General features: G+C 37.6%; 2 long non-coding RNA genes across 2 annotated transcripts; one reads left to right on the top strand and one right to left on the bottom strand.

Moving 5' to 3' along the window:
• The first annotated feature begins 877 nt into the window (after nt 1–877).
• Nucleotides 878–1,419, top strand: LOC110678981. Its single transcript, XR_002502108.1, has 2 exons — nt 878–1,168; nt 1,220–1,419. It is a non-coding gene; the product is annotated as an uncharacterized LOC110678981 (long non-coding RNA).
• Nucleotides 1,420–2,450: 1,031 nt separating this feature from the next.
• LOC110678342 lies at nt 2,451–3,188 on the bottom strand. The gene is made up of 2 exons (XR_002501514.1): nt 2,741–3,188; nt 2,451–2,672 (listed from the first exon to the last, which is right to left on the bottom strand). It is a non-coding gene; the product is annotated as an uncharacterized LOC110678342 (long non-coding RNA).
• Between the last annotated feature and the right edge of the window lie 9,675 nt (nt 3,189–12,863).

The following is a 12,863-nucleotide window of genomic DNA, read 5'->3' on the forward strand; positions in this document are numbered from 1 at the left end:
GATCCCTGAATGAACCTTGACACTTGAGATCATGTTTGACGTTCGCTTAGTCGACAAAAATACCACAGGGGTTCAACTTTTTAACACCGGGGTTGTTCCTTTCTGACATTTTGGAAGGGACACGGAAAACAAAATACACCCAGAAATTTGAGTTCAAACCAAGGGGTGTGACAAAATTAAAAAAAAAAAATTAAAAAAATGTTTTTGGACTTAAACCATCGGAAAACATTAGAAAATTGAGTAAACATATGTTTTTGACCTAAACTTAAGCGTTTGGCACTAAAATTGGGGCAGGGCTTTAGGACCCTATTATGCTTGCTGTTCAGTTTAGGACTGAAGCCCTAAAAGTGATTCACTTCCTCGGCGTGATATTTTGACATTTCTTTATTTACTTTTTGGCTGGCGCACAACTCGGCGCATGGGCCACCGGCGCGCAACTTGTTGGCCAGTCCGCGGATTTATGTAAAGATTCGCAATAACGGCTATAACATTTTCAAACTTCAATTTTAAAAAATGGTTCCAAATATATGAACCTTGACACTTGTGATCTTGTTTGACATTCACTTTTTCGACAAAAATGCCACACACGCTCGTTCAAATCTACTCAAAAGAGAGTAACTTCGACTCACTTTTGAAGTTTCAAGTTAGCTGTCAAAAGTGAGTAACTTTATTTTATCAAAGTGAGTAACTTTTTACTCAACCATGAAAGAAAACGACCTTACTCACTTTTGAGTAAACACAAACATATTTGACTCACTTTGTAAACGTCAAAGACTTGTGAAAATTTCGCGCGCTCGAACTGACAAATCCTCCGTTGTGGTGAAATTTCTTCCGTCGCCGTGATGTCGGACTGTTTTCAAAAACAGTCGAGATAAAAGCCGAGCCGGCAGAGCAATAGGCCAGGGGAAGTGGTTCACCTAGAGTGAATTTATGTCAGAGAAAAAGTAGATTTTGTATAAGAATTCACAGAAAAATTAATGACAAGTTCATCCACTTCCCCTGGCCTATGACAGTTAGTTTGCTTGAAACTTCGCTTCGGAAGTCCAACCGGCAAATTCCAGATTCGTGCTGCGAAGTCAATAATCCTGATATCAAGTGAAGCGAGGTTGGAGTGAAAATGACCAAGTCCTGGTTTTGATCGAACAACCGCAAGAATAAAATATAAACAGTAAGTTTTACCGCCGTACTTTTTATTAGACTAATTATCAATTCTTTGCAGTCTAACTGGGAAGGCTACTGGCTCGGTCAAACTACATCCTCTATGACTGTCATCAATCCCACATCAATGATTTATAGCATCCGGGGATCCATTCCTGAGCAGCGAAAAATTCAACACGGATATTATATTTTTACTTGTTATCATGTATAATTCATATAGTTATCTAAGAGATCATGAATAAATGTTATGCTCTTTGTATATTTCTTCTGATTTTATGAAAAACATAATACATTCCCGCATAATTAAGAATCATATCAGTACTGTTTCCCATTCTATCCGTAACAATTTGTGACAATATTAAAACTATTACCTTTAACACCCAAAATAACAATAAGACTACAGTTCCACGAACGGTTTTTACAGTCTGGCAAATGGTAATTTGGAAAAGTACAATGTGGGGAATAGGCGGTTAAGTTATGTAACTATAAAAAAATCGTCATTTTCCCGAACAAAATTTTCAATGAATAGTATCCGAAATTGTTGATATATAATCCACTTTTTCAAACCCCTACTGTCTGGCGAACGGTTAAGTAATGGTTGGAGAATATGCAAAAATAAAACCTCCCTGGGTCCCTTTTGATTTATTTGCCTTATTTATTTTGATAATTTATTCAAAAGATACTTCCATCCATGCAATTCAGAAGCGCATTAACAGCATAAATAAATTTATTTATTATTTATGAGGTTTGAATCTAATATTCTCGATTACTTTTTCAAACCGACGTAAGTAACTTTCATACGGTTTTGAGAAAATTAATTCAGAAGAATCACAACCTGTCTTCTAAAACTGTTTTAAAATGAATCACCTTTAAAACATTTTTTCGACGTGTACATTTCTTAAATTTTGCATACAATGAGCTCGCGTTCAAAAACAATGGAGTTCCTATTATTTCACACAAGAATTTTATGACAAAATGATAAGCCGTTTTATTCAGTTACTTGCGACGTTTTTCTACCAGTGTAAAATTGACTCAAGTAGTGTTTTGTTTTGATTCGTGGTTAAGTCACTTTGTCTCTCCATACAGCGGGGCGGCGAAAGTAGTGGTTAGGTTGCGAAAGTTGAAAATCTTACTTTCGTCGTTTTGTAAATCCGGAAATTAAACGTTCTAAAAGTGAAAAGTTGAGTTGGTTCAGAGCGGTACGTGTAGAATTCCGCCTGCTTAACACGTAGGATGGATAAAGTAAGTTTGTATACTTTTTTGACTTGAGTCTGTATGAATAAGTTTTCGAGTATTGTTACATTAAACATTTATTTTAAACCACTCTCTTTCCAGTGGCCAATTTGATTATCAGTTTCACACTGGGAGCAGCTGTTCGACAGAATTACATTCATTTTAGGGATGGTCTTTGGACACCTTTTGAATTTTGGATTGTTCTCCGGGATGCTATACGGCTGCCACAGGAAACGAATCCGAAGCGGCTGTCGGGGAACACTGGATTGTTGTCCGGTTTGCTAGAAAATGGAACAGGGAGAGGAGAATCATTACACAGGCCAAATAACCAATGAGTGTTCAACCTTACCTGAGGATAGAAGGAAGCAATGTTTGGAGCTGTTCTTCCGATGGCCACTTTGACCTAGAGTCGTAGTAAATCGACCCTTGCTCCGACAGTAACGACAACGGCTTGCCATGTTTTGCAGCAGCATTCTTGATTGGCTTTTTGCCGCATCGCGTCCTAATTGATGACAACATTGATAGCGTATTATGAGCAGATACAATCGACACTAATTTCACTATTAAATCGCTTTGATGAATCCTTGAAGTTTTGCTGCAAATTTTCTGAACCGTTTTTGTATGTTTTTTTCTTCTATCGGTTTGACAGGCACGCAAAGAGACCCACTCTTAAAAAAAATGCAAGCAGCTGTGTGTAACTTAGCGGAAAAAACTGGTCCCACATTTTCACACATTTTTACTTGGAAATAAGAGCAATATTTTTTTTCAGTCAAGATGTTATTGCTTTACGTTTCTGTAATAAACGTAAATTTGCGAAAAATTAAAATAATTCTGCTAACAATACGATACTCACGTGGCCTTCGTGACAATTTTTTGAAGCGTGTACCACAAATGTTGCGTAATTCGTTGCATACAAATACCAATACGTGCAACAGTTAGCCAAACTGTTAGAAAAAAATAACATATAGTAAAACACGCTTGTGATAGTGAGTTATCAAAATATAAGCACGAAACCATTCCGCAGATTGTTGTTTCCAACTTCTGTTGAGTTTAATTATATATTGTTCAACACTATTTGGACTCTACCAGATACTGTTACTGTTTGCTATGGGCTGCTCAAATAGCTTTAAATAGTTTCTAGCCGTAAAATTCATATTGTTCGACATAAAATCAACTGTTTGTGAAACGTTCACCGTACCAGTTAAAACAAACTTAATGTTTGGAATTCATGACTAATTGTATTTTTCTATGCGGGTTTTCTTCCAAAAATATTATTTCCTGAAGTGAGTGACATCTACTCACTTTCGCAAATTTCAGATTAAACGAAGTGAGTAAGTGTTACTCCCATATTGACATTTGACAATGTTACTCTAAAGTGAGTAACGATGGTGTTACTCACTTTTGAGCAGTTCCACTTTGTTCCGAAGTGAGTTGAAATCTACTCACTTTTGAGTAGATCTGAACGAGCGTGCAGGGCATATAGTTTTAACACTGGGGTTGTTCCTATCTGACATTTCGGAAGGGACACGGAAAACAAAATATACCCAACATTTGAGTTTAAACCAAAGGGTGTGAAAAAATCTCAAAAATCATAAAAAAAATGTTTTTTGCACCTTAAACCAATGAAAATCATTTAAAAATAGGGTCCTAAAGCCCTGTCTCAATTTTAGTACCAAACGCTTAAGTTTAGGGCAGAAACACATGTTTACTCAATTTTTAAATGATTTTCATTGGTTTAAGGTGCAAAAAACATTTTTTTTATGATTTTTGAGATTTTGTCACACCCTTTGGTTTAAACTCAAATGTTGGGTATATTTTGTTTTCCGTGTCCCTTCCGAAATGTCAGATAGGAACAACCCCAGTGTTAAAACTATATGCCCTGTGGCATTTTTGTCGAAAAAGTGAATGTCAAACAAGATCACAAGTGTCAAGGTTCATATTTGGAACCATTGAATTTAAAATTGTAGTTTAAAATGTTATAGCCGTTATTTGAGCTGTAAAACTTGCTAAAGTAGTTGCAATAACATGCTTTTTCGTATTATTAAATAAAAACAAGAATTCATTAAACATTTTAGGACCCAATTGAGTAAACATGTGTTTCTGCCCTAAGCTTAAGCGTGTGGTACTTAAATTGAGGCAGGGCTTTAGGACCCTATTTTCCATTTGCCAATGCGATGGATTTTATTGCGCATTTCTTTCACCACTGGACTATCGCAGAAGTTTTTACAAGTGCGGAAACGCTAATAAAAGTGCGCAATTGCATCAAATCGGGTAGGTGTCTTCGGAGGACTTATTTTTCGTAAATCAAAGAATAAGTGCTCTGAATACATCAACAGGATTCAATGCAATCCCGCACTTTTATTCACACTTTCGCACTTATGACGCCGCACTTCGCAGTCCAGTGGTGAAAGAAATACACAATACTAAGGTGGCGCAGATCATTGATGCGTGCCACTAGTTCTCTCTTTCATTCTCCCGCTGTTCTTATGCAGCGCAAATAGTGACGTCACTATTTGCGCTATAGAAGAACAGCGGGAGAATGAAAGAGAGTACTAGTGGCACGCACAAGGGGCTGGTCACTCTACACACTTCGTTGGCGCATTTTTTTTTTCATGCTGTGCCATCAGTGCGCCAAGGTTCGCCAAGCAGGCTATTTGGAATAATGCTATAAAAATCCAATGAACTGAATTAAATAACAGGAAAACATTCTCAGCAAACATTGACATCGGTATTAAATAAATAAATTATCTGGATTGCATCTCGTTCCACAAATTTTAGGTATTGCAATTTAAGAGAAAACTTTCCGTTTTACGGATCAATGGAAAGCTATTGCAGCTGTCACATCACTGATTTGCACTGGTAAATCATCAGTAGGCTTCAATGATACCTTGGATACCGTCTTGATGATTGTTGTTTGTTGGAGTTTTTCATAGCGCTTTCTCTTTCAAGCATACTATCAAAGACAAATTAAAGACCTTCATGTCCCTTGCAAATGCCCAAAATTTTATGGCTCATAAGGTAATCTAGAATGCCGTGAAAAGTGTACTGCGATGTGTCAAACTTGGGTACCTTTTGCACTACCGAGGGACCAAATGCAGTACTAGAAGTGGTACCCAATCTGAGTCCGAGTGCGACGGACCTGATACTATGATTGAATTGTTTGCTTCAATGATAGAATGATTTCGAAGCCTGCGGTAGAACTTTGACAGCTGCGGTAGAACTCGGCGGCTACCGCAAAAGGAAAATTTTCTTAACAACCGTAATATTCTAAGTAGGATCAAGATACCTTGGCCCTTGGGTAAGGTCGCATGGTATCACGATTACTTCGACGGTAACGGCTGGTTTCGCTTCACCAGGGAAGGCTTCCTATTAGACGACGGTATTTCGAGATACGTTTCACATAGTCGAAGAAATAAGAACGGGAAGGCCAAATCACTTGTGTGACATACGTGTGACTTCAATGGGAAGGTTTGAGAAACGGCCCTGTTGACTTGGGCCGGTAATGAAATATGGAGAGTCGACGGTTATATACGGGATAAATTAGAGGGCGTGCTTGAAGAGGAAGGAGTGTATGGGGAGCTGTGGGTAAATAATTGAACAAATATTACATTTGGCTGAGTAACGCAATGAGACGTAAGTAATGTTGGACCACTGAAAATTGCTGGACACATGGCGATCAAACTTTCAAGAAGGCTAGGGAGGACATTTCCATAGAATAGACCATTTCCGTCAGATCTAACACCCAGTTTTTGTATTTTTCTTCGAAAGACAATATTTTTTAATGAATTTTAACCCTTTCCGATTTTGTTTATATGCACTCCTAATTTTCTTATGATTTTTTGAAAACCTTGATACTCACCACAATTTGAAAAATAATTCGAGATGCGGCACAGTTGGTTCAACCCTATGGGTAGCAGCGTGGTGATTTTTCAACAGTTTTTAGATTCCACCCCTGCATTGGGATGCTTGTTTACATTTGGAAACGTCAGATCAGGTGCGCGCTCGAACGGACCGTGATCCCGGTCAGGGCGCCCCAAACAGGAGCGCCAACGAAACTAACCTCAAATTACTCAAACAAACGTTTTTGAACCAGGTTGGAACTGAATCACAGTTTCAACCCCAACCCGATTCAAATCTTCCAGTAGGAAAATATATTTTGCTCTACAGATTCAAAATCAACCCCCAAACAAATCTCTCATCCACCCAACAGTTACGGTACCGCTACTTCTATTAGAGACAATTTTTGCTATTCATGCCGATAAATGCCTATCTGTTGGCTGTTGATCCGGAAGATTCCCGCCTAGAGGCTGCAACAGCCGCGCAAGGAAATTTTGAGCGGTTGTTGTTGCCCCAAGTCGGGAATCTTCCTGCTTATTCAATCCTCGTCGGCACAAAACAGATAGATCAGGCATCTTTTGACTACAATCCTTGTGTTATAGAACTGTGTAGTTCACGGGGGGAAATAATCAGCCAAAGCAGTGAAGGTGGTTTCCGGAGATTTCAGGAACCGTGAAGGAAGGAGGTAGCGAAACTAGCGGAGCCCATTATGATGAATGGAAACATAAACAAAAATCATCTGGTCACGCCAGCTGATCATAAATTCACCACAACGTGGTGGCAAAACCATAGGGGAAAAAGGGGTCTGCATTTTTTCGAGGTGAAACAAATTGTAGGGGACCAAGGGGTGAACTAACGTGCCGCAAGTTTTTCATTGTTTTCTAATAGTTAAAAGCTCCAAAACATATTGGTCCCTTAGGAAAGTTTGTTCAGTAAATTGACAGAAAGCATATAAACTAATAAAAAAAATTTCACGGAAATGGTCTATTGTGGTCATATTTGGGCGTTCGCCGTAGTATTTTGTGTTTCAGCTTGATCTTAGGTTTCCTAACACATAAATATTGCAATTTTAGAGATAACTTTCCGTTCTACGATTGAACAGAAAGCAACCGCAGCTGTGATGTTACTGATTTTCACAAAGTATCATTGATCGGCTGTGATGATACCTTGGAAACCACGCTAAAGACTGTTGTTTTCTGCTGGTTCTCAAGGCTTCAGACTCTACAAGCATACTTTGATTAGTTGGTTTCGATCAATGATACAATGATTTTCAAGCCCGCAGTAGAACTTTGACAGCTGCGATAAAACTTGACGGCTACCGCAGAACGAAAAATTTTCAAAGGAATCGCAATATTTTTCCCTCTGTTCCCGACTTTGGGATTCGCTATTAGCCTATTAGTTTAATTAACCCCTCTACCGGCAGCTTCATTTTTTACCGCTCAAAAAATATTCTAATGGCGATAACTTTTTTGTTTATCGATATTTTTGCACCATTTTTTCACAAGACCTTAAAAAACTCTTCTAGTTTAAGAATCTGTGTCGATGATAATCATTAGTGATCTAGTTTTTAAGATATTCTAATGTTCCTTGTGGGACCGACATTTTCCATATAAAATGTGTTTAAGGAGCTACTCTGAAAAAATCATTCAAATCACTTCAGTATATTTGAAGAAATCTGAAAGTTACGATATGATGTTTTTAGAGTTTTCAAGATCTTTATTTGTCCAGAGTGGTACCATAAACATAAATGCTCATTACTTAAAGACGGCTGCACCAAATTGCTTCATTTTTTCACAACATACAGTCGAATTTCGTTCGTTGCACTACGTTTAATTCGTTTTAATTGGGCTCCCGTTAAGTGGGCTATAGCCCACCTAAAACGAAGGCAAGTGTCACTTTCTGACATAAACCGCAATTTGTTAATGTTGGTAGCCCTGAATTTCTATTGTAATCGGTGTTTTGACAGCTCAAATCTTAGCCCGATTAGTGAAAGTCTTTCACTAATCGGGCCACGGGTTTAGTGCAACGAACGAAAGTTGACTGTACTCGCATTAGGGCCCATTCACAAATTACATAACGCTGGAGGGGGTGGGATGGTGTCCGCGAATTGTTACGACTCATACAAAATTTGTAGACCATTCATACAAAAAAGCATTACGAGGGGGTGGGTGGGTGTTGAAAATGTCAATTTTCAGCGTTATGAAATTTGTGAACAAACCCTTAATGTATCGTTCCGAGGAGTGAATATCTGAATACGATAAAGATTATGTAGTCTGAGATAATTACGTGTGTTATGGCTACACGTCGGTCCCCCAAGGAATTTTGGAATATCTGCGGATCCAGATGACCAATGATCAATATCGACACAGGGCCGTATGAATAAAATGTAGTAAAGTTGAGTTTACTACATTCTCGGTAGTAAACGCTATATGTGGAACACGAGTGGAACATGTTTGTGTCATTTTCCTGTCTACACCTTTCGAACATACTAAAAACAACGCATTGGGTGATATGAATAAAAAACTTTGAACTTTACTACATGTAGCATCTACTCAAAAACAAAATCCACAAAGTTTACTACACTTTTGGCAGTGACTGAAGCTGCACGTTAAGAAATTTTCATTCAGAGTGCAGAGTGATTCTGCACGTAAAGAACAATCTATTCAGAGTGACGCCTAAAATTAATACAATCATGCATATGAAGAAAATGCATGGAATCTAATCGATTACGCGACAATTTGCACAAATCATGAAGGTGCTGTTATTTGACAAAATTTGTAGTGTAATTTTGCGATTAGTCTGGTATTCTCTTTATGTCTATGATTTTATGATGATGGTAAATACATCAAAGAATTTTCTGGGTGGTTTTCGGCCTTCGCCAACGCCAGTGATTGATGATTTTTTAAATACTAGCTTAACATCTATGAAGAGATCTTGAGATTACAGCTATCAAATTTGGAACCACATACTTTCTAGCACCAGTACTGAGATTCTGGTGAAATTGCGGTAGAATTTTGATGCTCCCCGTGTGTTTTCTCAACAGCATGTTGAATTCCGGAAGTTCTAAGTGTTTCTGCGATATTCTCGTTATTTTGGTGGGGTTTCTGATAGTATCCTTGGAATGTCTAGAACTTAGAATGTCGAGATTTTCATGGGAATTGTAGTGATTCCATTGGTAGTCAGAATTCAATGAGGATCTCCCCTAAAACACCAGGGTTCCCTCTGAAATTATCAAAATTCTTGTCGATTTCACAAAAAATCCCATTGAAATCTATAAAATATTAACCAACATTCAAATCGTTCATATTAAAGCTTTGCTTTGAAATTCCAACGGAACTGGAGATCAACGGAATCTTAAAGGTTTTTACAATAATTACAAAGATTGATTTTCAGAATTACAAATATTCACACAATAATTCGCAGGAATCCCACCGTAATCTCATAGATTTTTACAGAAATACCGTCTCAAAGATACCCACAGAATTCCAAGAGATTAATATTCGGAATCCCATTCCCACCCCAATTCTAGAGTTTTTACCAGATTCCTAATATTTCCGCAATATTCCTAGAATGGTATTTAAACTTCCAGAATTATCATAAAAAATCCGACATCCCTATCGGAATCCCAAAGTTCCTACAGGAATTCCGGAATTCAAAAGGAAATCTGAGATGTCAGAGTTTACAAGTAAAATTCCAAATTACATTATAAATATCTGAATTCCTACCGACATCCTAAAATTCCTATAAAATAACATAATTAGCGTAATGCCAGAATTCACACGGATATTACAAATTGCTACTGCCGGTAATCTTACCGGAATATCAGCATTGGCGGGGCGAATGTTTTCGTAACCTCAGAATTCCTAAGCAATACCTTCCGAAATATCAAAACTCATATCGTTTTCCCATGATTTTTACTCAAAAGTAAATTATTCCATTCAATTCCGCAATCTCAAAGTATGTGTAGCAACCTCTGAAGCTAACTACCAGTAGCTTTGTAGTAAATGCTACCTTTATTCATAGCAATGCGTTGTTTGTAGTATGTTCGAAAGGTGTAGAAAGGAAAATGACACAAACATGTTCCACTCGTGTTCCACATATAGCGTTTACTACCGAGAATGTAGTAAACTCAACTTTACTACATTTTATTCATACGGCCCATTGCTATGAATAAAGGTAGCATTTACTACAAAGCTACTGGTAGTTAGCTTCAGAGGTTGCTACACATGCTTTGAGTTTGCGGAATTGAATGGAATAATTTACTTTTGAGTAAAAATCATGGGAAAACGATATGAGTTTTGATATATCGGAAGGTATTTTGAGTTTTGCAAAGGAATTCTGAGGTTACGAAAATTTTCGCTCCACCAATTCTGAGATTCTGGTAAGATTACCGGCAGTAGCAATTTGTAATATCCGTGTGAATTATGGCATTACGATAATTATGTTATTTTCTAGGAATTTTAGGATGTCGGTAGGAATTCAGATATTGATAAAGTAATTCTGAATTTTACGTGTAAATTCTGACATCTCAGATTTCCTTTTGAATTCCGGAATTCCTGTAGGAACTTTGAGATTCCGATAGGGATGTCGGATTTTTTATGATAATTCTGAAAATTTAAATACCATTCTAGGAATATTGCGGAAATATTAGGAATCTGGTAAAAACTCTAGAATTGGGGTGGGAATGGGATTCCGAATATTAATCTCTTGGAATTCTGTGGGTATCTTTGAGACGATATTTCTGTAAGAATCTATGAGATTGCGGTGGGATTCCTGCGAATTATTGTGTGAATATTTGTAATTCCGAAAATCAATCTTTGTAATTATTGTAAAAACCCTTAAGATTCCGTTGATCTCCAGTTCCATTGGAATTTCAAAGTAAAGCTTTAATATAAACGTTTTGAATGTCGGTAAATATTTAATAGATTTCAACGGGATTTTTTGTGGAATCGTTAAGAATTTTAATAATTTCAAAGGGAACCCTGGTGTTTTAGGGGAGATCCTCATTGAATTCTAACGACTACCAATAGAATCACTACAATTCTCATAAAAATCTCTACATTCTAAGTTCTAGACTATCAGAAACCCCACCAAAATAACGAGAATATCACAGAAACACATAGAACATCGGAATTCAACATGCTGTTAAGAAAACACACGGGGAGCATCAAAATTCTACCGCAATTTCACCAGAATCTCAGTACTGGTGCTAAAAAATATGTGGTTCCTGATTTGATAGCTGTAATCTCAAGATCTCTTCATAAATGTTAAGCTAGTATTTAAAAAATCATCGGCGTTGGCGAAGGCCGAAAACCACCCAGAAAATTCTTTGATGTACCATCATCATAAAATCATAGACATAGAGAGAATACCAGACTAATCGCAAAATTACACTACAAATCTTGTCAAATAACAGCACCTTCATGATTTGTGCAAATAGTCGCGTAATCGATTAGATTCCATGCATTTTCTTCATATGCATGATTGTATTAATTTTAAGCGTCACTCTGAATAGATTATTCTTTACGTGCAGAATCACTCTGCACTCTGAATGGAAATTTCTTAACGTGCAGCTTCAGTCACTGCTCATGTTCGAAAGTATTGTGCATTTAGACAAAAATTGTCGGCAAGTCGCTGCCAAACTGGCAACTTTGCTTACTTCCGATACAACTTTCTGTTCAAATCATATCATCCCGCAACACTACACCTAGCAAATCAAAACAAAAACATCGTGCAGGATGACACACTAATGGGTGTGAAAAATCTCCTGTGGAACTTTTGCCTTGCCACTTCATGGAATAGGACTGGTTTACGGCGGTAAATGTCCACTAGCCATTCCCTCATTTCGCCACTGAGTTTCTTAAATACCTGCTTTTGCTGTTTTTTCTTACGGATTCCATTTTATTCGTAGGCATGTTGTCGGCGCACTGTATCAGACTTTACTTCCCTTTTCTGCTAGCCAAAACAAGTTCATCCTCATCATAACGTAGCTGCCAAATTCAAATGTCAAAAAACTTCGGAAGTAAGTTCGGAAGTCGGAAGTCTGGACTTCCGAACTTCAATTTAGTGCTGGCGACACAATAGTATTATAAATCCGACAGAAATAAGGACAAACATTTTTTTTTAAATATAATTTTTCTCAATCTCCAAGCGTTGTGACTAATATTTGAATAGTACGCTGTGTTCATAAACATCGTAAGAATGCAGCGCCACACATGTCATTATGACAGTTATGTCGGGAACGAGTCACACGTCGCGTGTCCCACACGCGCGTTCCGATTTGGTGGGCGCGCGACAATAAGTACTACATGTTCGAAAAGTTTTTTATTCATTCCAAAAGTGTAGTAAACTTTGTGGATTTTGTTTTTGAGTAGATGCTACATGTAGTAAAGTTCAAAGTTTTTTATTCATATCACCCAAAAACTACAGGGGACAAGGGCTTGTTCACAAATTTCATAACGCTGAAGGGGGTGGGTGGGTGTCCTCAAAATGTTACAGCTCATACAAAATGTGTAGACTAATCATATAAAAAAGCGTTACGAGGGGGTGGGTGGGTGTCAAAAATTTCCAATTTTGGCGTTATGAAATATGTGAATGAACCCCAAGTGGTACTGGTGTGTCTTTTGGTCTCTTTC

Source organism: Aedes aegypti, chromosome 3, assembly GCF_002204515.2.
Source record: "Aedes aegypti strain LVP_AGWG chromosome 3, AaegL5.0 Primary Assembly, whole genome shotgun sequence".
NCBI classification, from domain to species: Eukaryota; Metazoa; Arthropoda; class Insecta; order Diptera; family Culicidae; genus Aedes; species Aedes aegypti.